Source organism: Andrena cerasifolii, chromosome 1 (genome assembly GCF_050908995.1).
Source record: "Andrena cerasifolii isolate SP2316 chromosome 1, iyAndCera1_principal, whole genome shotgun sequence".
NCBI classification, from domain to species: domain Eukaryota; kingdom Metazoa; phylum Arthropoda; class Insecta; order Hymenoptera; family Andrenidae; genus Andrena; species Andrena cerasifolii.
In genome coordinates this window covers 13,862,658-13,886,385 of record NC_135118.1, presented here as the reverse complement: position 1 = coordinate 13,886,385, position 23,728 = coordinate 13,862,658, and the positions used below count along the sequence as shown (strand labels likewise).

General features: G+C 40.6%; 1 protein-coding gene and 1 long non-coding RNA gene across 4 annotated transcripts in view; one reads left to right on the top strand and one right to left on the bottom strand.

Annotated features, from left to right (window-relative positions):
* The window catches only part of LOC143372224 (protein cortex), a 243,072-nt gene that overhangs the window by 177,993 nt on the left and 41,351 nt on the right, over positions 1-23,728 (bottom strand). The gene's annotated exons all lie outside the window — the stretch shown is intronic.
* The window catches only part of LOC143378601 (uncharacterized), a 180,601-nt gene that overhangs the window by 155,957 nt on the left and 916 nt on the right, over positions 1-23,728 (top strand). The gene's annotated exons all lie outside the window — the stretch shown is intronic.

Sequence of the window (23,728 nt, the reverse complement as noted above, 5' to 3'; positions counted from 1 at the left end):
AAAAATCGGTGTCTACCACATGCTGTCCTCCCCTTGTAAGTACTTAGCAGAGTTGGGCAAAATGTAATCTAATTACAAATTACGATTAAAATGTAATTTGTATATAGATTACATTTTGCCCAACTCTGGTACTTAGCGGCCATGGAACATGGCTCATAATATTCCACTAAACGATACATAAATGGTAAAAATGAGCATCTTTCAATCCAATGCCTTGGGAAAAGGATTCAACCCCTGTGACTTAATTACTCAGTTCGATTAGCCAAGTAGTTCTTACCCGTCAACGGTGTAAAGAGCTGTAAACCAACGCCATTAACTCGCCATTAAGGAAGCCTGAAAGCACGTGCACGGGCTTCTGAAATTTCCTTAAATTTCTCAGAAAGGACGATTCGATACGCGCGTTAGCGCTAATTTAAGTTCACGCGCGACGGTGTGCAGCCGCACGGAATCAGAAGTAGCGTGGTTGCGGTGAACCTGTCAGTCACCTATCACTATAGACGTGGAATTAATTGTAGTAGGCACGAAACAGACACCATTCACCTTACAGCCCTACCAGTGGCCGCCACATCAAAGACACTTTAGGAATACCCAACAGTCAGACTTTACAAGCTTTTAATTTACTTTCCTTGTTGCTACTTGACCAGAAGAAATTGTTTAAGTGGCGAGAAAAGTACAGTAGGTAGAAAGAAAGATGTGAATGAAAAATGTTTAAGTGAAGGAAAAATCATTGAGTCTTAAATAGCAGAGAGAAATATTCAGCTCATTCTCTAAACTAAGTATTGCAGAATCTCTAATTATTTTATTTCAAGAATGCACCATCTTCCACTCGGTATTATTTAAACTCTAGCAATCGATGAGAAGACAGCTAAGGGTCCTTCTCTTCGTCAATAAAACCTGTTCCTGTATAAGGGAAAGGGTGCAACTTACTCTTTACTTTATGTAAAGGGGGAAGATTGCAGACGAATACAAAATAAAGAAAGAAATGTAAAAGAAAACCACACAGCAACGCCACGTACGATCCAAGAAGCTATAATTAATTCGTTTACCGTCGACTCGCCTCTTCCGTTATCATCGCATTACCAAAATGCCCGAAGCATTGAGTTAATCTTCGTTCACGAGTAAAGTCTATTCCACGGCGTTCCAGGGTTGTGTTTTCGGTACATAATCAGGTAATTGAAATCGATCGTTCCTCCTCCCATTCGAGAAACAGGAAGAGAAGGAATCACGTAGTCGGGTTTGGGCCCGGCGCTAAGCGCGGCAACTTCTTTCGTTCCAATCAATGCTGTCTTATTATTTCTCGATCGTTACCTCCTTTCAACCGGTTTTTATAAGGGGAGAGGAACGTGCATCATCGTCGAAATCGTGCTTCGAGTGTGCCACGAGGCAGGAAATCAATTTTCGAGGGTGCACCTTTTGTACGTGCTTAGATCATGGCAATCGGTGTGCATCGATGTGCTACGGTTAAGTGATATAATGCATAATTGCGCTGACGGGGGCGAGAATTCCAAGACTTCGCTTTGCACGTTCTGCTTTACGACAGTTCATTAATCTGCGCACGATCACTGCACTGTGTAGAATATAGTACATTCATCTTCCAACAAACATTGTGAAAATCGAGGAATTAATTCAGACTTTCATAATCCCAAATTATTAAAAGAGAGACACTTTTACGAGCTGTCGAACATCTAAAATGCAAAGTGTCTAAAACTTGTTCCTCCAAATTAGAATACTTTGGTTTATCAGGTCTCTACTCCGCATGCAAACAATGGAACCTTGGTAACTTGATTATTCCCAGCAAGATCGTACATCCCTAAATATATTCCACTTTCATTGTATGCTTTCTCAAACGCGACAGAAAAATTCGGTCCACATACGACTTATCTTAACACATTCCCACAAAAGTATCCGCCGCCCCCCAGAAGTATCTACCCCTCAAACTTTCTACTTTGCTTATGCCTACGTGTCAAAGATGATCACGTCAACTCCGAACTCATCGGACGTGGTTAATCAAGTGTAAAGTAACGTCTACCTTCAGTCGGCTGACAATGAGCGCGGGACCACCAGCTAACCAGCCAAGATGTGTTAGACATTTAACGTTTGTATCAAAACGACAGAGACGCGCTTCCCGAATGGAACATCTTTGTCAGCCGATTCTGACTGGAGTCTCCTCGCAGACCTTTTGCCTCCTTCATCTTCCGGTAATCGTGGGTCCAACAATGGCCCGTAGGACACGTCACGCCGTTTCATTCATTCCTCCCTGAAAATTCTACCGTAATGACGGTGTCAGCGCTCCAAGCGATTTGTAACCCAGGCTAAATCGACGGATAATGGCATCGAAATGCCTTCCCGCGGAGAGTACCAGCCTTGAACACGCTGCGAAACGAAGAAAATAGTTACGAGACACTGCGTAGGCCATTGTGGGCCGGGGACAAGAATTCTTGCGGCCGCTCTTCCCGCGTGAAGACTGTTTCAATGGCAACGGCAGCGATAAGCTATTGGTGGTCGCACCTTCGGGGAATACTTTTCAGATTGTTCCTCGGGCGATTCTTTTAGACGGCGCGATAATGACGATGTCTTTATTCTTTTCCGTTACGTAAATCATTTACACCGCGTCCATCTTACCGCGACCACTTTTAACTGTTTGTAGCTCATAATCATTAACTACGTTAACCGATTTCGATGATATATTCAGCACACTTACTTAAATCTACAAACGGGATTTTTAAGTTTTCATTACAGACTCAGATAAAAAAGTTGAAAAATCGACTTTCACTATTTTCCTCGCTATTCCGAGTAATTGTATTTTTTTTTTTCAAAACAACGAAACACGTCACCTAAGTAGTAAACTTATCCTTTTAGCTTCTCAAAACGACTCAAGTCGTTTGGAAAATTTTTAAGAAAGTTACTCTGTTTTAAAGGGTGTCTGAATACTTTTGTGGCCCGCTGCAATATATCTTAGTGGATATTCTTCCTAGTTTTTACATATGACGGGCTCAGAAGCAATCAGTGTAAGTCCATTAGCATTAAAACCGAGATTAACACTGTGTGTCCTCTAAATAATTTTGCCTGGTAATTCCGTGGTCAATATAAGTACCACCATTTATTGCTTACGTATGAAAGTAGTGACTTAATTGATTTATCAACTGAAAGTTTTAATAATAAAGACGGTTTTGAATTACGTAACTCATTTTCAGAGAAAGTTGGACTTACACCGATTAACTTCTGAGCCCTGCATACAGTAGCGGACAAAAGAGTTAACACTTTTTTAATCCACTCTACCTCTATTATTTTTTAACATCAACTCAAAACTGCAGCATGTGCCCAATATACATATTCTGATAGAGGGTTGAAAACTGCATAAAATCCAGTTAAAGTTAAATCTAGTTAACTAATAAACAAAATCCCTATATACCATTAAACACGACAACAGCCTTTTAAAGCTATTAAAAAGTTACTACTTTTGATACATGAAACCTGACATTTCGTGAGGGCACCTTCTGTTTTTCGGACGGCCTAAGAATACCAAAAGTGGTAACTCCTTTGTCGGACACAAAAATGTCGTTCAATGTCATAATTTTTTTTTTCTTAGTTACATAAATTAAATTTGAACTGGCTTTTATACAGCTTTCAATTATGCAACAGAATATATACATTAAACACATACCACAGTTTCAAGTTGATATTAAAAAATAAAAAAAATAAAGCAAATCGAAAAAGTGGTAACTATTTTGTCCGCTAGTGTATATCCTCCATTTGGTTAGCCAGTTGTTTACTACGCCCATCATAAGAGTTAAATTGTTAACTGAAGAGTTAATCTAATAATCCAGACTAATGTAAATTGTCATCGCCCTTCTGCATAAATACATCTTACTCAACTTGCGAATGAATACCTCATTTCGACAGTGTCCGAATCTATCTTCCAAACCAAATAGGAATTTCTGCTACATCGTAGAGATAATGATAAACGTGTCCACAACTTATGATATTATTCTTCTTCAAATTGCATTGACAGACATTTTTTTCTATTATTTAATTTTCATTTCTTCTTCTATTTTCTTCACCTTTATAATTCTGAAGACGCCTCATCACGTTCTAATTTCCTACGTCGGATGTTTGTAACGAAACTTCCGTATGGCTATCGGTGTGCAAAAATTGTGTTAGGGAGAAGTGATAACTGTGTTTAAACGAAACGATGCCGCAGACAATGATAATGCAGCGTTCGATAGCATCTGGCTTCGGGTACAGCTGGAGTTGTAAGACTCGATATCGGACGGAGCCGACTGAAACATAAGCAACAACGGACAAGAAAACATATTCCCTGATGGGAACAATGCTGCGGAGATAGAAGACAGGCTTGTTCTATGCGGCTTAGTTTATTGCGTAGAGAACACTCCAAGGAGGATTTGAAAGCTTCAGGAAATTTAAAATGGAACGAGCCGCGCGGACAATGGCGGGACGAGAAATTGTGTAATTCAAATGGTACGTGACAAAGTAATTCCTACAAGTGACGTCTAATAAAAGTGGCTGGAATTATGATCAGACAGAACTGAAGGGGCTTCAGCCCGGGAATCTTCCTTAAATTCTAAAGAATATACTGGAACATAGTAGCTGATAAGCTGTAAATTGTTTTTTGTTCATTAGTGCAAGTTCAGTAGTTCGTTGATCATTAGAACCCAATACTATCTAGTCTAAATATGCACACCTTGCAAGCCAAAAACATCTCAAGACTTAATTTTCCTTTTTAAACTCAATGGCTATATCAGTTGCTCTACTTTCCTCAAGCTGGTTCCTTTTATCTATTTGCTTGCCCTCGCGCCAAATATTGAGATCAATCTTCTGGGTACTCTGCTGATAACGTACCTAATTCTGTATATTTGATCCATGGCTCTGTTTCTGCGCTTAGAAATTTTATTGCTAGATCTATTTCTCGCAAATATGTTTATGATCGTGTATTAAGAGGTAATGCCACTCTGGAGCCCGGAAAAGTAGCCTGATTTTGAGAATTTTTTATGCTAGTATAGTGAATGGAATACATAATCTGTGTGAAGGCCTTTATTGTATATACCTTGAAGTATGATCACAATATGTTTTATTTTTTTTTTAATAAAAATGGCGACGCCACAGTTCAACAAATGAAGCTTCTTCTGAAAAACAGTGTTCCGCGGTCGGAAAGATTTCTCCTTCAATTTTTCACCTAGAACAAGAAACCAAAATTTGTTGAGTTCTATATAAAATTATCTCGAAAAGTACACGAGGAAATAAAAAATACTGTTTTTTGTAAGAATGTTGCGTGATTGAACAAAGCATTTCATGTTGAGGTAAAAAGTTACGTGAAAAATTGTTGAAGCGTTTTGTTGAGCTGTGGCGCCGTCATTTTGTATTAAATTTTTTTAAAAAAAATTGTGACGATACTTCAAGGTACGTACAATAAAGGCAATCAAACAGATTTTGTATTCCATTCACTATACTCGCATAAAAAATTCTCAAAATCAGGCTTCCTTTCCGGGCTCTAGAGCGGCACTACCCCTTAATTTACGCACACCTCACACTTAGTAAATAAATAAATAAATACTTCCCCGTTCTTCTTAAAAGGAGAGTGAGCTTCAATCGCCTTCACCCATAGCACCCCCGCTTTTCATCTGGACTCCAGACTAACCGAAACATCACAGATCGCTGGACCTTTGTTAAGAGATGCTCCATGAAAATCCTGCGTCTTTGGGGGAAAAAATTTCTGCGAAGACGCGGCTAGGTGGGGTGGAAACAATGCAGCGGAGAGATAGGGGCCAGGCTAGGGCAGCCTGGTTTATTGCGCGTATTTGTATTCAATATTAGCATCCACGTGGGCAGAGACACAATAGCCGTGGTCTTATCCGTTCGTGTCCCATGGTGTGTTTCTCTTCCGCGGTCTTCCGCGAGCCCGCTGTCCCAGATCGCTCGTCCGGGGACAGCCGGAGGAGAGCTTGGAATGGTATCAGGGGAAATTACGCACTGCACCGGCGCGTAAACCTGGCCAGCAGCTCCTTATCTACCCAGGAGAAACTTTCGCGTGGGCGTGGCTCTTCCTGATGAGAAGACGCGCCCAATGGAAGAGCAAAGAATGCTACCGTTTATGCGATCCTCGTATGCACATGCTCCTCCATTAATCGAACCGTGACTCTGTGGCTTGGTTCTTCAAATTGCCGTGTCGATTGGACAACTGGCGCCATCATCTCATAGCCATAGACTCTTAATGACATGGCACGAATCCATCCTATCTCGAAAAAGCTACTGATTAGAAATTACCGATTTCCTGTCCTTCCTGTTTTTACACGTAGCTTGCAGCTTTAATTGGAAGAATGTAAAAACGAGATGTTGGGGGGAGGGGGATAAAGGGATATTAGGATATTTTCCATAGCTAATGTTGAATCTAGAAGCCCCTCGGTATCTTCCCACAAATTACTTTTCCTTCATTTTCTGTAAATCGTGCAGCGAATAGTAGCATCGCATTATCGGCGGAATCCGTAATTCCCAGAGAAAATAGATTCCGGGTATCTGATGGTTAATGGAAGACCTTCGGCAGGTCCGTAATTTCGTCCGCCCGTCGTAATTGCTCCTTATTGCTGACGCGTCGAAGATTACATACGAGTGACAAGTGGCATTTCTTGCGAATACAAATAGTCGGGCCAAGTAATCGGCCGCCTTGCACGATCATCAGGTGTCATTCGATTTTATTATTCGCATCCGGCGCGGAGGCGAGCAGCGTGATCAGAGGTGCGTGCCGGCGCGCATCCCGCTTTATTGATTACTAATATCGGCCAGGGGGCGCGGGAACGAGGCGAGAAAGCTAACAAGTGGCAAAATTACGAGTTCTCCGTGACGTACAAGGTACTTATTACAGCGGATCAGAAGTACTGTGCTGGAGCACGGGGCCACCGCGCGGCCAAATTTAGGCTGCCCGTGTTCTTGCGCATGCGGGATTTCTTGCAGAGTCGTTATAATCCCGGCCGATCGTTATGTACGGGCTAACGAACGTACCCCGGACCAAGTCTCCTCTTCTTCGTCGCGAATACAGGCGGTCTCTAAAGAGTCGTCCTGCCAGAGATTAGTCGCAGCTAATTAGGAGCTAACGAGCTCTTCTGCCCGAGAAAAACCATCTTCAAAGAGGAAAACGAAATATGAGAGACAGCACGGTTCATGCCACATTCGTGTACGTCTCCGATGCGACTAGGATCGCCGCAGGGAGTAATAAAACCTGGCCGCTACATGATTCCCTTAGTAAATAAAAAAGCAACGTCCAGCTTAGAACAAGTGGAGAAATAAATCTTTAACGAAGATAAATAGGTACGCTTAATTCTGTTTTTACACGTTAGATACGTTTCCGAAAAATTTGTCTAAAAATTGATACCGCGCATGTGAAAAATGGGGCATTGTATGCAAACAAGTCGTTAAACATTTCGATTTTGAAGTCGTCGATTTTTAAAAAGAGCAAAGTGTCTAGCTGGGTAAGCAGAGGGAAGACGGTCCCAGGACTAATTTTAATATTTAAGTAATACACAAAATAATGCTCTTTGCCTAAAAAAACACTGAGAGAAATTTCAAACCTCTACCCCCTCTCCTTAGGGTGTTATGAGGATAACAACCCTAAACTTTACCATTTTTTTTCTCAATAACTAGTTAAAGTACTCAAGTACTTAGATATTTGAATTTTTCAAAATGCACGTAGTGGGTACTTTTTAGGTCTACTACATATATTTTTTCGAAATTACAGATCAATCATTAAATAAAATATCAAATATCTCAAGTAGTTGTTGAGAGAAAAAAGGTAAAGTTAAGGGTTGTTATCCCCGTATCACTTTAACGAGAGGTGATAGAGATCTGAAATAAATATTCTCTCAGTGTTTTTTTAGGCAAACAGCATTATTTGGTATACATAAATAGTAAAATTGGTGCTGGAGCCGTTATCCCTATGCTGACCCTTTATCGGACCCTGTTAGATCGAGTCAAATCGTGCAAAAAGAGAATTTATTTTTTTCTACACCGTTTTAAATCAAACTCGTGTAAAAACAGGATTAAGTGTATTTTATCTAACGAATATTATGAACCGGATCTTCGACTGCTTATGGCGTTAAATATTTCATTAACGATGGTGTTGCCGGAATAATTGATGGGGTCTAACTGCAACACACGGGAAGGGAAGGTAGAGGAACCGCCGTCAACATTCAATACCGAGCTTAACCACTTGGTATTCCAAGTATTTCTTGCGCTCTTCTTGGCCTATCACGTAACAGGGTGCACGATATCCGCGGCCTGTAATCAAATACCGGGTGAGCTCTTAAGAAAGGGTAACCGCACGTCGTATCGTTGAAATGTCGTGCCGCGTCAATCGACCACAGAAGGCCGACGAATCTGGTGAATCGCGGTGAAGCCAACGGTTCCTCCTCTCCTTCTATCCTGAGAACGATCTTCCCTTCTCCGTTTCGCCCGACGTGACCCAGTTCAGCTTACAGGTTGTAAACCGACAGGTGACAAGCTCCTGTGGTCGTCGTCTTTAGTTCCAAATCGATTGGACACCCTTTCATGAAACTTTCAAACGCTATCGCGGGTGATGGACTATTTTCTGGGGTCTGTTGGTCGAAAAATGTGCCGAGTGAAGGTGCATATGAAGATGCTTCTGACATCTCTTGCGAAAGCAGGGCTTGGAATTTGCTATGAATTTTATTTTCATACGTAGGTATCTTAGTTGGGGTGGCAATAATAATTGTTTAAATTTATAAATCTGCTCAGTGCATCGGTTATTTTTGTGTAGATTTTCAAACACTTGTATCTTCTTGGCTCTATGTACTCGTAGCAGAGAGCGACAACATTTTCATGTGATTCTACGAATTTATATCCCATTAACGTCTGTTAAACGTTGCCTTAAAGCGCTACACGATTTCGTCACAAGCTTCCCTTCATTTCTGGCACCCATCGCACGTAGAACCGACCCTAGCATTCGCGAAACCCTAGCTCGCCAGCAACCGGTTAGGGCAGTGCGCAAGCAGGTATACAGCAAGACCGAAGCAGGCTCAGAAAATCCCAAAAGCGCTACCACCTCTGTGTCACTAGGGAGGTTGGCAAAGAGCTTGCCACAGCCAATAGAATTCAATTGGCAGATGAAAACTCCACCCTTGGCGTCTTTCCGAAGGTAACAACGCCCATGCAAGCAAATATCACTGCGTGAATCGTTCAGCCACCCCATGAATACGTCAGAAAAATTTATGGATTCAACATTTGCCGTAGACCCACCGAAATCTCAACTTGCTGGTAATAATTTACATAGCAATCGTGATAAATTTGAAAAATTGTATTAAATCATGTGGCTTCGCATTCTCAATGGGGTATTATATCTCCTCCAATTGCAAAGAAGCTTCCACCGCCGCAAGACAACTCCGTATCACACAGCTTTCGTTGAACAAATATTTCCTCCACGCATTGACGCAATCATTCCCTCCAAACCAATCGCAGTGCATAATTATATTGAAATTATTCGAGTCCTCAAGCTCGCTACTCGCAATTGCCACAAATTCCCCAGCCTCGATGTCTCCGCACTTTTCGCCGCCGATGCAAGCTCATTCAACCGCTCGGTGCAGGGCAAATAAACGATAACCGAGGTTAAATAAGCGGATCGACGGTATCCAGGCGGCGTCACGTTATCCGCGCGCTAGCGTCGAACGACTTGACATGTAATTTACTGGAAATCATGTTACGGCTCGGTGGCGACGATGCAGAAACGTTTCACGAGAACGAACCATATCGCGGAGGCATCTGACCGCGTAATACGCTCTGCCAGGTATAATTAAAAAATCCCCGGGCCTTTACGGAAGCATGCGAGCAACGTAGCAAGAAAGCGTCTTCTTTAAAGTGTTCGCTAGCCATTCAACGTCAACTCCGTCCGCGCAAATGATCCTCCGCCTGGGAAAATTAATCCCCCCGCTGGTTATTACATCCTACGATACATCGCGGATTTATTTAGACGTTTCATCAGCGGATTTGCCACGGCGCTTCGCGAGCCACGGTCCATGTAACGAGCTGCTATTAACGCGTAGAAGCAGCGGAAACCGTGAAAAGTGATTCGAGAATGCAGGGCTTAGGGAAAACGTTCGCCTACATGGCGCTCGAATTGCAGCGAAGAAGGCAGGCCTCGGGCCAGTCTAACTAGTATAGGAACTTTGGCTATTCGACTCGCAGTGAAATAGAATATTTTATAATACACTTCTGGTGACTTTTCTGCAGTGTTAGACATGCTTGAATGCATAGCTATATGAGCCACAACATGCAGGGTAAACAATATACAAAATATGTAATTTATTTAAATAAAATATAAGTGGTATAGTAATAAAGAAAATCTTATTTGTATCGTCGAAAAGAATTTGTCAATCACGACTGTCTACCACGAAGAATATATTGCAGCGTTCTAACCACAGAGCAAATCGCTGTAAAACGAGGGAAAACAATTTCAAACGTCGTGAAGTGGTTGAGAAGATCCCCACGTGGTATTATTAAGCGAACTTTACTGTCACAATGAATCAACACACCGAAGAGAACTCGCGGAGTATCACAGCTCCGCTCCGCCTTTTACTTCGCGAGGCACTAAATCTATCTTTCTGGCTATCTATTGTAAACCGACCGATTTGTCACGTAAAACTGTACTACGCCTGAATCTCCAGGAACGATCTATCGGCTGCCTTTGTGGAGAGCTTTCTGGCAAATCGTGTAAACTTCGCGGGCGGCGCAATGAATGCAATCCACGCGTGCCTTACGCAAGTTTCTCGCTTGTATCTGATAGCGTTCAGCCGAGACGAGATCAGGTTTGGAGACCGAGCCGCGTTTGCGCTTCTGTTTTATAGCCGTCCGTTCATTAGCAGCATCTACAACTCATTTCGCGGCTTCTTACCGCGGTGAATCGCTTCATTTACTCCCACGCGGCGCGCATTTGTTCGCGAGGAATTTCGTTATCGCCGCGAAACCGCGATACTTGTCCACGCGAACGGAGAACTGACTGGGAGCTTGTCCTGGTAGAAGTTTATGAAATTACGAAGCTTGTTCTATGATGTAACTAGGATAGTTATCTATATGTCCTGGAGGTAGGCGTCTTTGTGGCAAAGATGTAACTTTAGTTAAGGGGTAGGTTACCCTCAGGAACCCAAAATCAGGCTCTTCTTCAAACGCACATTCTGAAGTAATGGATGAATATAGAGATAATTTTCGTTTCACTTCTTAAACGTCATTTCGTTGACTTTAATGTGAAAAAAGGAAATTTTAAATATATTTATAGGGGAAAAAGTTATAAATATAAATGTGAGAGCGGGTAGGCGATGTACCGTTTGATGGTGAACACGATTCCGGAGAGGTGAATTACCTAAAACACAAAGTAAAGGCATTTTTATAATCTGTAAGACAGTATCCATCTTGTGCAGGAAGCAAAATTTTGTTAAACAAATTAATACAATTTTTTGTCGATGTTTCTGATTTTTTCCTTTTTTTGTAGGAAAAATATTTTTCATCTTTTTTCAAGAATTTATTTTGAAAATGTGCTCCCAGTACATGGAGGGGGGTGGTTTCCTGCAGCTCCCTGTAAATTTTCATTCAAATCGTTCGAGCGGTTTTCGAGATTTTATGTTCACCGTTTTGGAAAACGTAGTTTCTGGGAAATCGCGTTTAAAGTTGGACATCGTCATTCGATCTCATGTGCAGGCTCGTACATTTTTTACAAAATACATAGAAAAGATGTAGCTAGCGGAATATGAAACATCCTAAAAACCAATTTTCGAAAATTTCGAGGGTAACCTACCCCCTTAAGGTGTCACACCACTTTGGATTGGAAAAATAGCAGCTAGCTTTAAGATTTTTTTTGGAGAAAATGATAAAGAAAATTACAAATCTGTAATTAAGCATATATTACACAATTATTGAAGCAGACAAATAAATTCTTGTTTGTTTCGTTCGAAAAATCTTTTTAATTTTTTTAGTATAATATAAGTGTAGCTTAATAAACAACAAAAAGATTTATTTCATTAAATGTTGTATTTACTCAGAAGAATATCTTTAATAAAAACTTAATTTTTCGGCCGCTCAAAGTAGAATCACCACTTAAATAGAGTTTATGGATATCCCTTGTCTACCATATTCAACACACGTTACTACCGCTTGCAGAAAAATATAAAATCCTGAATTTAAAAATTTTCAATGATACCGTAAAATTTTGAAACATTTGCATGGTTTCGATAAATCTTTCAGTTGGAAGTTGGATGAATGGATACGTGATATCGAATAGAACACCCAGTCCTGTCGATTAATGTTAATATTCAAATTAGGGAGATATAACATCAGCTGTAAATATTCTGTTAACACCGTCGATATATACAAATTTGTCGTCTCTTTCACGGAAGTGAATTGCACCTCGGTCTCTTACGTATTCCGCGTTTCTTCTCACGCAGGTTAATGGTGCACGAGCAACAGTTTCGCGTGCGTCGCATACTTTCGCGTGGCGAACAATACTGCAGTAACTTCTAATTTAACGTGTCATCGTTTATTACACGCTAAATGTGCCGAGCAATTGCGGCTGCGTTGCTTCGCTTGCAAACATATGTTACGCTATCGGCCGCATTAATGTCGAACAAGGAGCAACAAAACGGCCAGTTAAAAAACTGTAACGATTCTCCTCGAATCCTCGATACTGTATTCCATCCAACAACTAATTAGAATCTTCATTAACACCGTGCTTGAAAGAATTCATTCGAAAAATATATGATCTAAAGAACGAGCTTCTCTCGCGAAAACTATTTGCAATTAAATTTTGAATACCTACTTCATATTTTATATTCCTAGTCAGACTAATAATCATTTGCAACTGACGAATTATTGCATGATTATCATTCCTTGTTTGTTACAATTCCAGTAATGAGTTCTACCCTTAATGCTGAGTAGAAATGAAGAGTATGGAGAAAAACGGGGGATGTCACAAAGCAGCTTTATCGAGAAAATTCAGATTTAGTACTTTACTCCCCCAGTAAAGAAACAAGGTTCGGTGAATTTAATTTTCTTATATAATATTCATGCAAAGAGTGGAGGCATTCCGTGTTTTGTTCCAGTGCGGAGTGGACATTTCCTGATTTTAGGAAAGCAAGTATACCGAATCTTTTGTTATCTTACGGGGGTGTTTGCACTTTATAACCCTTTGTGATTCTACAGTTCTATAGTCCCAGTTGCCGCCAACGAAATATTCTATAAATCCCAAAGTCACGAAAAATGAACATTCCCAGTTTCCCCCTCTTACCCTTCACATATAAATTGTCATTAAAATCAGACGGGAACTACAGCAGATGCATTGATTTAGCGAACGCCTAGAATTCTTTTTGACATTGAAGAGGAATGTTCGTCGATTTCACCACCACTCGCGGTTCGTTTCACGGGTTCCAGTGAAAAATAGCTTTACTCCCAGGGGCTACCGAAGAAGAGGCGCAAAGCAACGAGTACAATCGGCGCGCCGTTCGCGCAACTTCTTCGTTTCGATTTCATCGTGTTCCGCTGGGACAAGTGCGACCGACCACGCGTTTACACTTGGGTTTTGTAAGGGCAACTCGTTTATTACCTGCATCTGCGACTCACTCCACCCGACACTCTTCCTTTTTCTACAAGGGAACAGGCGAGTACGCGAGAGCTGCTGAAGGCTCCAGTGTGTTACATTAAGTCGAAAAGATTACGGATGCATTATTAATGCGGTGGGCTGCACAGAAGCATGTGAAGCTGTTGGAAATTAATATCGTTAATTGGATTTGTTTTTAATGCGAGACTTCGAGAAAAAGAATTTGATGTGCTTTAATTAGCCGACATTTTTACTCTGTGTGGCAGGTCCAATTAAAGTTATTTTTTGTCATTTTAAAATCGTGCGAATTAATGTTCAGTTGCTCTTATTGTGTCAAATGTTAAATGGTGTACCTATTATAACAGTACCTAACAGGGCTTGAAACGGTTTCGAAAGTAACTGTTTAAAACTGTTATATGAAGGTTCTCTGATTAAAACGGTTATGGAGAACCTTTATTTCAAGTAACTGTTATGAAGAACCGAAATTTCCAACTATTATCTGTTTCGGTCACGGTTCCTATTTCCTTCATCATATCGGTTCCATAACAGTTATTTTTTCGGTTCTATATCGGTTCCGAAACGGTTCCAGAATCAATTCTTGTATCGACTTTTCTCTAATTGATATGATTAATAATTATTATAGCTGCGGGTTACTGTAGGTATATGTGCACCTTTTTTACAATATCCTTATAGAAACAGAGGAAACTTTTAACTTCCTATTCTGAATAATATAGTTTGTGAGTGTGTGTGAATTTAAAAATTATGTAGCTGATTTATTCATTTCGACGCTTTATTAGGAAATCACTGATATGTATAAATGTTTCTTGTTTTTCTATAAGGATTTTGTAAAAAATATGTACATATATAGTAATCTGCAGCTACAATAATTAATGATATCAATTACGGAAAAATGGATACAAGAATTGATTCTAGAACCGTTTCGGAACCGATATAGAACCGAAAAAAAATTTGTCATGGAACCGATATGAGGAAACAATACCGAAGCAGATAATAGTTGGAAATTTCGGTTCTTCGTAACGGTTATTCAGAATAAAGGTTCTTAATTGTCGTTTACAGAACCGAAAACGATATTATAACAGTTTTTAAGCCTATGTATATTTTTCTGGATAGTTTATTATTTCTCTTTTATAGAAATAGAAGTTGAAATACTTAAGATTCTATAGTGTACGTTTGCCACGTAGAAAGCAAAAAAAATAGCCGATTTAGATTTTAGATTATCCAACCATGATTCGGCTCTAAATTTTTCATTTGACAATAAATTATTCCAACCGTTTGTGACAAATTCTTCCTCCCTGAATAGTAGCTACCAGAAATACTGACCATCTGCAAGGAAATAAGTTGAAAGCAAGTAGACGCCAATCTATTTAAGCGAAAAATACCTCGTGCCCATAACAAACGATTCACTCGAGCAGAGTGGTTCCTGTACCGATTAAGAAAGAATCGCTCTCGGGGCGAGTGAATCGAAAAATTGCTAATGCAAGTTGGCGGTATCGTGGCAAAAGCACTCGTGCAATCAGACTGCTGTCCTTATTAGACAGCGTACATTCATATCGGCTGCAGCTCGCTCGTAACTCCATACACCGCGTGCTGCATGCAGATAGGCGTGCTTATCTCACCCTCGACCGCCTTGCATCTGCCTCCTTGATTCTCCTACAGGCGGCTCCAATCGAACCGGTAGCGAACATAATTTCGTGACGTCAATAGTATCTCCCCCCGAGAATCTCCGAAGCTTAATTTGCGGTTCAGCAGAAAGAAAAATTTATAGGAAACCCGATTAAGAGGCAAATTCTTCGATCAGAAACTGTACCCCTTGAATTTAAGACTCGACGCCAGCTTGTGTCTGAGATACTTGAAGGAATCACCGTGGTAGCGCATTAAATCGGATGAAAAAAATATTTTTTTGGATGAAAACAATTGCTATTATTCAATTTCGATGGATGAGACTGAAAGAAGAACATTTCGCTGCGATAAAATAATTTTAGTAATTATGCAATATTAATTTGCTTTCAGTTCTGTAATGGCGAAATAATGACGAAATCGCTTTTCAAAAAGACAGGGGAATCAGAAAGCATCGAATAGTTAAATGTGCACTGAGTTGCAAAGCTTTGAATTCCATTTTTATCGAAATCCGAATCTGATCAATCTTTAATCCATTGAATTTTAAAGGATTACACCTTTTTATTAATCGTAAAAGCTATTAACTATTAGGAAACAGAACTTTCTAGTGGAGATCATTCAGCTTTCGTACCGCCACTGAAGAATTTCTATGGGATAAAACTATTTTCATCGATACTTAACAATAATTTCTATTTAAAAAATTACCAACAAAAATGTCTCAGAAACATGCATAAATAATCATGGATAAGCGATACAATGTTTCTACTGCAGGGTCCAACCCGACTCCCGTTCCGTATCGTCCCCCGATGCCTCGGGTAATCAGAACACGCTCGACTTACTTTCTGAATATTAATACCAAAACCGTGTAAGGCTTGTCAAATTATCTCAGCGGCGATACGCACGCTCGGCAACCTTGTACCGAGTAGAGGCACGAAAATCTTCGTCCAAGTGGAACATGCTGCAGGGAGAACGGGAGAAGGTATGTACCCCTAGTAGCTGGCAAAGAGGAAAGATAAGGGGTAATGAATGCGATATCCCTTTGGTTCGTCTACCAAGGATGGGAAGACTGCATTTTTCATCGTTTACCAAGAACGACCTTCCAGCGTGTGCTTCTTCACCTCACGTGAAACGAACGCGAGTATAACTCCTGTGTATCTACTTACTATTTTTGCGCATTCTACCCTCGAAAATGGCGTGGACGCAAAACACGAACAAAACGTAGGGGGGAAGAGGGTTGCCTATATCCTACCACTTCAGATATTTTACGTTATATCGAAGAAATTTAGTTAATATTGAATATTGTAACGTGATCTTTTAGACACCTACTATTAGATGTTTTTTAAGCTTTGAACTAATTAATTTGGTATTAATCTTTTTGTGGCATACTATAAAAGGTAAGATTTAGGCAACCAGTCTCCTAAATCGTACCCCTCGGTTTCCAAAATCGCAACTCTTCTGAAAAAAGTAGCAATAACAAATAAAGAAGAAAATATTCGACATAAAGTAACGATTATTATATAGTTAGTGGTACGATTTAGGAAAAATGATCAACTTACTTATAAATATCGATTTAAACTTTATAATAAATGTAATAGGTACATGAATGTAAAATATTTTACAATAAACCCGCTTTAAGGAAAACACAGGATGAAACTGCAGTATCAGATTATTATCAGCTAAAATAAACTGGTAAAAAGTTACATCAATCATCCCTGATTTTTTAAAATGTTTATAGCACCCACAAAATAGGGTGTAAGTTCAAAAGGTTTTGTTTCTAGTTCTCACTTTGCATTTACTTTATATTTTTACCATTACCTACTAGGTATATGAAAGCAATCCAAGTTTTTATGAAAGAAGTCTCTTGAGAAAGTAGTACACAACACTTATTGTTAGCTTTGAGATCTAAAGTTACAGTAGACCTAGGGAAGCAAGGCGATAGTATTCGTAGCACCACCTCAAGTACTATAGGAAAATAACAGGTATCTCATAAGAAACAAGTCCTTCTCGAGTAACTTACAGCCACTAAAGTGGCGAACAGTGAATTATTCTGCAAGTACCTTTCCTCAGCAAAATCCTCAAAACGCGCGAGTTTTCGGATAAATCTGTCTGTGTTCTGTTACAAGGGAAGACTGACCGTTACACTTCGTCCCTAAATCCGTGAGTCTGCAGAAAACTGCATTCTATGGGCGTACGCATCGCATGCGTTGCATGCGCGCACCCCTGCCCTCCCCACTGGCGCAGAAATGTTCGGATCACGCGTGTGTGTCACAGATCTGCATCGCGAGCATATGTGGCATGCATCTGGCCGCGTACAACAGTTCGATGTGTTCGTAAACATGTCCAGGGACCGGCCGAAGCCATTGTTGCCCGCTCAAGATCCATTAAGGCCTTTGGTTATTTATTGCACCAGTGGCAGAACCTATCGGTACCTCGCTACCAGCCAAGCGTAACAAACGCTTTTATCGGATTCTGCGAATTTTCGATATCGCTCCGACTTCCAAGGAAGCTTCTCCGCAGCGAACGCTCCGGGGCCTCTGCGGTGGAAACTTGCAATTAGATTAGCGCCTTCAACATCTGCTGAGGGGCACGCTAGGCCACGGAAGCCGATAGGAATTCACTCTCAGGAAATTCGTTCAACTGATTCCAGATACACGTTTCCTGGCCTCCGTGGTCTGTCTTTAATGGTAGTTCGGTGATTTTGCAACGCGCGAGGGTAAACGCTTGTATTGTATCTCTCGAATTTGTGAGGAAGGTTCTTTGCATTGTTTTTGTCACATCTGGATTCTAGCGTGGACGCTTTTTAATAAAGCAAGCCGGTGAAGACGAAGTCGAATGTAATCGAAGATCAGATGTTCGTCAGAAAAGTTCGAAATTCAAAATCAAATAGTGATACATAGTTCCTAGACGGTGAAGATGAATGAAGACCCATCGATAGATTGCAGGTGTTCGCTGCATATGCTTTGGTAAAAGACTTATGCACATATGTTACATACTTCTGTTTATATAAATCGCTGTTTACTGCACAATCACGTCACGCGCCGTGATTGGCGTTTGAGATCACATGACTCAGAACTTAAGAACGTCAATTTTATTTATTAAAATTTGGTAAAACGAATAAGTGTTTTATTAATATTTCTATCATGTTAGGCTTTTCATTAATAAATCTGTAGATTTCACTAATTTTCCCTTTTTTTTTTCAAATACTGGCAACTCCCCAATTGGGTCCTTTACCCTAGTGTACCACAGCGCTATTGAAGCAAATATAAAGTTGTAGAACGTCCATTCTCGGCGTAGAAGTTAATATCAACCGATAAACGATAATAATAACGTGCTAAAAATGGGGAAACCTTATTAGTAATTTATTGCAAAGGAAATTATTCTGCTTCGGTATAAATAAATCTTACGCATATTTTCCGTGCATAAATATCCGTAGTCTACCCATCAACATGTACCAAGAACATACAGAGCTGAAGATAAAAAATCCGTTTGTTTTTGTCCATTAGCTCGCATCAACTTCCATTCCTTCCGACTTAATCGAGAACCTTGCAGCACAGTTCATGTATCCAGCATTCGCAAACGGAGGGATGTATCCACTTTGTTCTCGAGTACTCAAGAGCTGGCGTAGCCTAAGTGCACGTGCTTCACGTACGAGGCCACGAGGAAGAAAGAGCAACCCCGTGCTACCTCGGGACGAGCCGAGATCCGCACGGTGCATAGCTGCAATGCAAATGATTAAACGCAACGACGGTACCAGGCCGTGGACTTCGACACCAGCTGACTGCCGGATGAACGATCAGGACCAAGGATCAGCGCGCTCGTAAATCCTGCCTGGACGATGGTCATCGGTATTTTAATTGACCCTCGTGAGTGCTCGGGAGTTCGTCGCGATTTCGTCGCGCCGGGAGAAAGAACGGGCAAGGGACGAGAAAAGGGCGGCCGAAGGGAAAGAGAGAGGCCCCGAGACCGTGGCCACGGAGAACACGGTGCGTCTCGAGCAGCTGCAGAAACCCGCAGGAAAATCAATTCGATGGATCACCGCTAGTCGAGGCTAGACTGGCAATTATTAGCGAACACGCGGAAGAGGTAATTGGATTCCCTCGAAAATCTTGGACTTCTCTGGTGGCTCGAATTAAACGCGGCTGTTACTCTTGCTCGTGGAAATTGGCGACTCCTCCGATGGACAGAAATCGTGCTGTCGGTGGAGGCTGGTGACTGTTAGGGAACTTCGCGTGTGCAGTATTTAGGAGTTAATAGTAAAGGAGGAAACGTGTAAGTTCCAACTCGTAGAAAGGTAGAAACCCGCGGAATTCTTGGTGGATGAATTTTGTGTTTAAGCGGTCATTCTACTTTGATCGGTCGAAAAATTAGTATTATAAATTAGTATATAATAAATACAACATGTAATGAAATAAATCTTTCGGGTATTAATTAAGCTACTCTTGTTATAATTAAAAAGTTTTCTCTTTAGTTAAAGAGCATTTTGTGACTTGGCAATTAAGCAGCACAGGGAAGTTATTACACCTTACAATGTTATGTAAAATTAAGTTCACGCTATAAATACATATACGTTCGGTTCCTGTATAAATATTATTTTATGCAATACTTTATTAACAACTCGTCACAAATTGTTCTTTAACTAAAGATGTAAACTTGGAGTGATTTGTGAATGAAAGTGTCAGAGTTAATTAGAGCGCTAGACTCGGTTCTACGTGACATCTCACAACCTTTTATGGGTAAAGGAGTCACGAGACTCGGCTACATTTTTTACATGAAATGTTTTTCATGGGATATAACTTAAAAAATACCAAAAGGATTTATTTCATTATATGTGGTATTTATTCTGAAAAAAATCTTTAAATATAGTTTAATTTTTCAGCCGATCAAAGTAGAATGACCCCTTAAGAGCGATGCCACCTTCGACGCATGAAAGTCATAGGTTTTGTTTAGTAATTTTTTTCTTTCAAATAACGAACAATATAACATCTGATTAATGGCATTTTTTACACATACATCTTTCGAAGATTATAAAAAAAATATTTCAATCTTCAAAAGAAGTAAATGTTTAAAAGAAAAAATTGCTAAATAAACCTATGATTTTCATGCGTCGAAGGTGACGCCCTCCCCTAAACTTTACAACCTGCACTGAAGTCTCATACAATATGTATATGAAAATTCTGAGGAATAGGGCAATCGCTCTAAAAAAAATAATTGGATGAGACATCTGAAAGTAATCGTAGAAACTTGTTGAAGAGGTAATTGACTGATAATATCTGAAAGATTCGCGACAGATAAACCTAATTCCTGTGAAAAAGGCAGACGAAGAGATTTCATGTTTGAAATTTTGGAGCCACGTCCGATGGATCGAGTAACGAGTGGAAGTAGACCGAGAAAAGAAGGCAAGCTCTAGAAGCAGCTGCAGAAACTCGGCCGGCAAATAAACTCGAATGGGTCGCTGCTAACCAGGCTGGCTGTTATTAGCGAATATGCAGAAGAGATAATTGGACCCTCGGGGAACGCCTCGGGGAGTTTTAACTTTCTTAGGAGAATAGCCTCGACGAAATCTGCGTTTACGCATCAGCAACCACTGACGGCGCGCGCAACAGGAGAAATGTTAGATAGATAAATCTTCCCGTGTGGTATTACAGAATTGCAGACTAATGCGTCGAGGTAACTTATACCAACGTTTGAAGAAACTGAATGGAAGCAGCGGAAGAAACAAAAATCTCGGCAAAGAAACCGTTCCGCGGTGTAATGGGATCTGTCTCTTCCTCTGACTGCAGATGCAACAACGCGCCCGCAAACTGCAATTAGAATTTTTACTTACCAGCCGGCATATATGTATTTTCTTTACACAAATCGATTCTGCCAGTTACTCTGTGGATGAAAGTGTTATGGTAATTCTATGGATATGCTTGCTGTCAAAACGCTTGGAAGCTAGAGTTCATCAACTAACCAAATGGAACGGGGGCTTAGCGCAAAGGTTCCTTTGTGTCATAAAGCTTTCAGATTTCTATTAACGTGACAAAATGAAGTTGACGAAATATAATGTGTTTCCTTGCGACTGTTTGTTACTCGTAAGCTCATCGCTGTCATCGTTTCTGGCACTTATGCTGTCGCCTTGCTGAAAACGAAAGTATGAGGAAATCGGCTTTAGAAATACATCCAGGAGTTGAAATCGAGTATATCATTTCGGTTCCTGAAACAGTTATAAGAACCGAAATAATCTTGAAACAGTTACAAGTGAAAACGGTTCTGGCCTATATCGGTTTTGGCTCTATAGCACCGATATTATATTAAATTATAGGGGAGAGCGGCAACACGCTGCAAGCTCGCCGTCGCACAGTGGTACATAAAGACATTCTTTGTTCAAATCACCCTACAGGTCGTAATTTTTTAGAAAACTTGGCGATTTTTTTTTTAAATCTTCGCAATTAAATTCTCTAGCGATCTGTCCGGCCGAAATTTTCAATTTCGTTGCTGATTTTTTTATATTTAGCGAATTATACAGCACTTTTCGAAGATCAGTATCTGTGGGCTTTTTTGGCCGCCTGTTCCGAATTTAAAGTCAGATTTTCGAAATTGAAGGGTGTGAATCCAATATGCCGAATATAGTTGATTTTTCTGACTGAATATTGATGAGCAGGATTTTTAATGTTTGATATTTTTAAACACGTACATAAACGAAAAATCAGGGAATTGCTTCCAGAAGCACAAATCTTGCTCCTCAAACAAGATTGCACATATTAAAATCGGAGTTCTAAAGGCAACTGGGATAAAACGTTAAGTGAATCAGGCCTTCTAAAAATATCAAACATTAAAAATCTTGCTCATCAATATTGAATCCGAAAAGTCAACTATAAGAACGCGCTTGAACACAGACGAGTAGGCTTAAATATGCAAAATCAAGTACACATTTATGAGATGCGTAAAAATTTGACAAAATACGAATGTCCATCCGCCATTTTAAATTTTACAATTTGATCTACAGTATTAGATTCGTGGTACAAATAAAAAATTTGATCTTTATAATAATTACCTCATATTCGTAATCAGCGTCCTCGAAAATCTAGACGCACTGTGTTTCTTCCGAATAAGCCCATTTTCTGAAATTTTGCTTCATCATATTGGATTCACCACCTTCAATTTCGAAAATCTGACTTTAAATTCGGAACAGGCGGCCAAAAAAGCCCACAGATACTGATCTTCGAAAAGTGCTGTATAATTCGCTAAATATAAAAAAATCAGCGACGAAATTGAAAATTTCGGCCGGACAGATCGATAGAGGATTTAATTGCGAAGAATTTACAAAAAAAATCGTCAAGTTTTCTGAATAATTACGACCTGTAGGGTGATTTGAACAAAAACTGTCATTACGTACCACTGTGCGTCGGACACCACTCGCGAGCTTAAGGCGGAACCACACATTCGGCATTCGGCAGACGCCGAATATTCGGTATTCGGCAAATTGTTCGCCAAAGTATTCCCGCATATCTCCACGCCATGAGCTTATTCGACAAACGACGAGCGCTTCGTAACAACGATATGATTCAATCATGCCCAATCGACCTTTAACTGCGAGAAAACTACTCTCAAAGTCAAACAGGCACTTCCACATTTTCGCGTTTAACTCCTAAAGCACAAGAGGCAGAAAAAAATGTTCCGAACAAAAGTCTAATGGCGCAATATGCACTGCAAACTCGCGTTAACAAAATTTATTAAAAGTTGTCTTTCTTAAAAAAAAAAATTAAAATACTCCAATGAAGTACGATATTCTCATTACCCGAAGCCAATATTAATTAAAAAAAAACGACCACTTAAATGTTTCATGAGTTGCACACATCATAACGTGACTTAAGCCAGTACACACTATCACGCAAACTCCCCGCGCTGTCTCTACATTCTTCGCCACGACAGAATCGTTAGAATCGCGCCAGCAATTGCTATTGCTGCATCCTCGGTACAAAAACCCGGCCCGAGCACTTTCTCAGCGGATCGGCTGTAATTATGCAATGCCCGCGGTGAGGAACGCCGAGGCAGCGTTAGCGCGTGACAGCGTACGTTAATATAATTATATTCCACCGTTACAGTTTATCAGGAGGCATCGAAACGCCGATTAGAATCGTACCAGCGTGCCAGCTGTGTAGTATCGACTGCGGCGAATAACTGCGATTATTTACCGAACACGTCGGCAATGAAACCGGCGAGTAATACACGGCCGCGGCCTCTTCTGGCGCGTATTCATTTCCCACAGTTTAAGCCGGCGTTGCGCTAACGAGCGATGCGCTTCCCGTGTTTGACGATGGCCCCGCGAGGATCGGGAGCCGTTCGACGATTTTCTATCTGCCCACTTTCCCCTTTCTCCACGTGAGATATCGCATCCCTCGCGCGGAAACACGGTAGAGTAGCGAGGCGAATCTCAGCGAGCAGTTTCGCAACGCGGGATATTGGTTCGAGCCATTGTACGCGGTGAATTGCGGCGCGCGAATC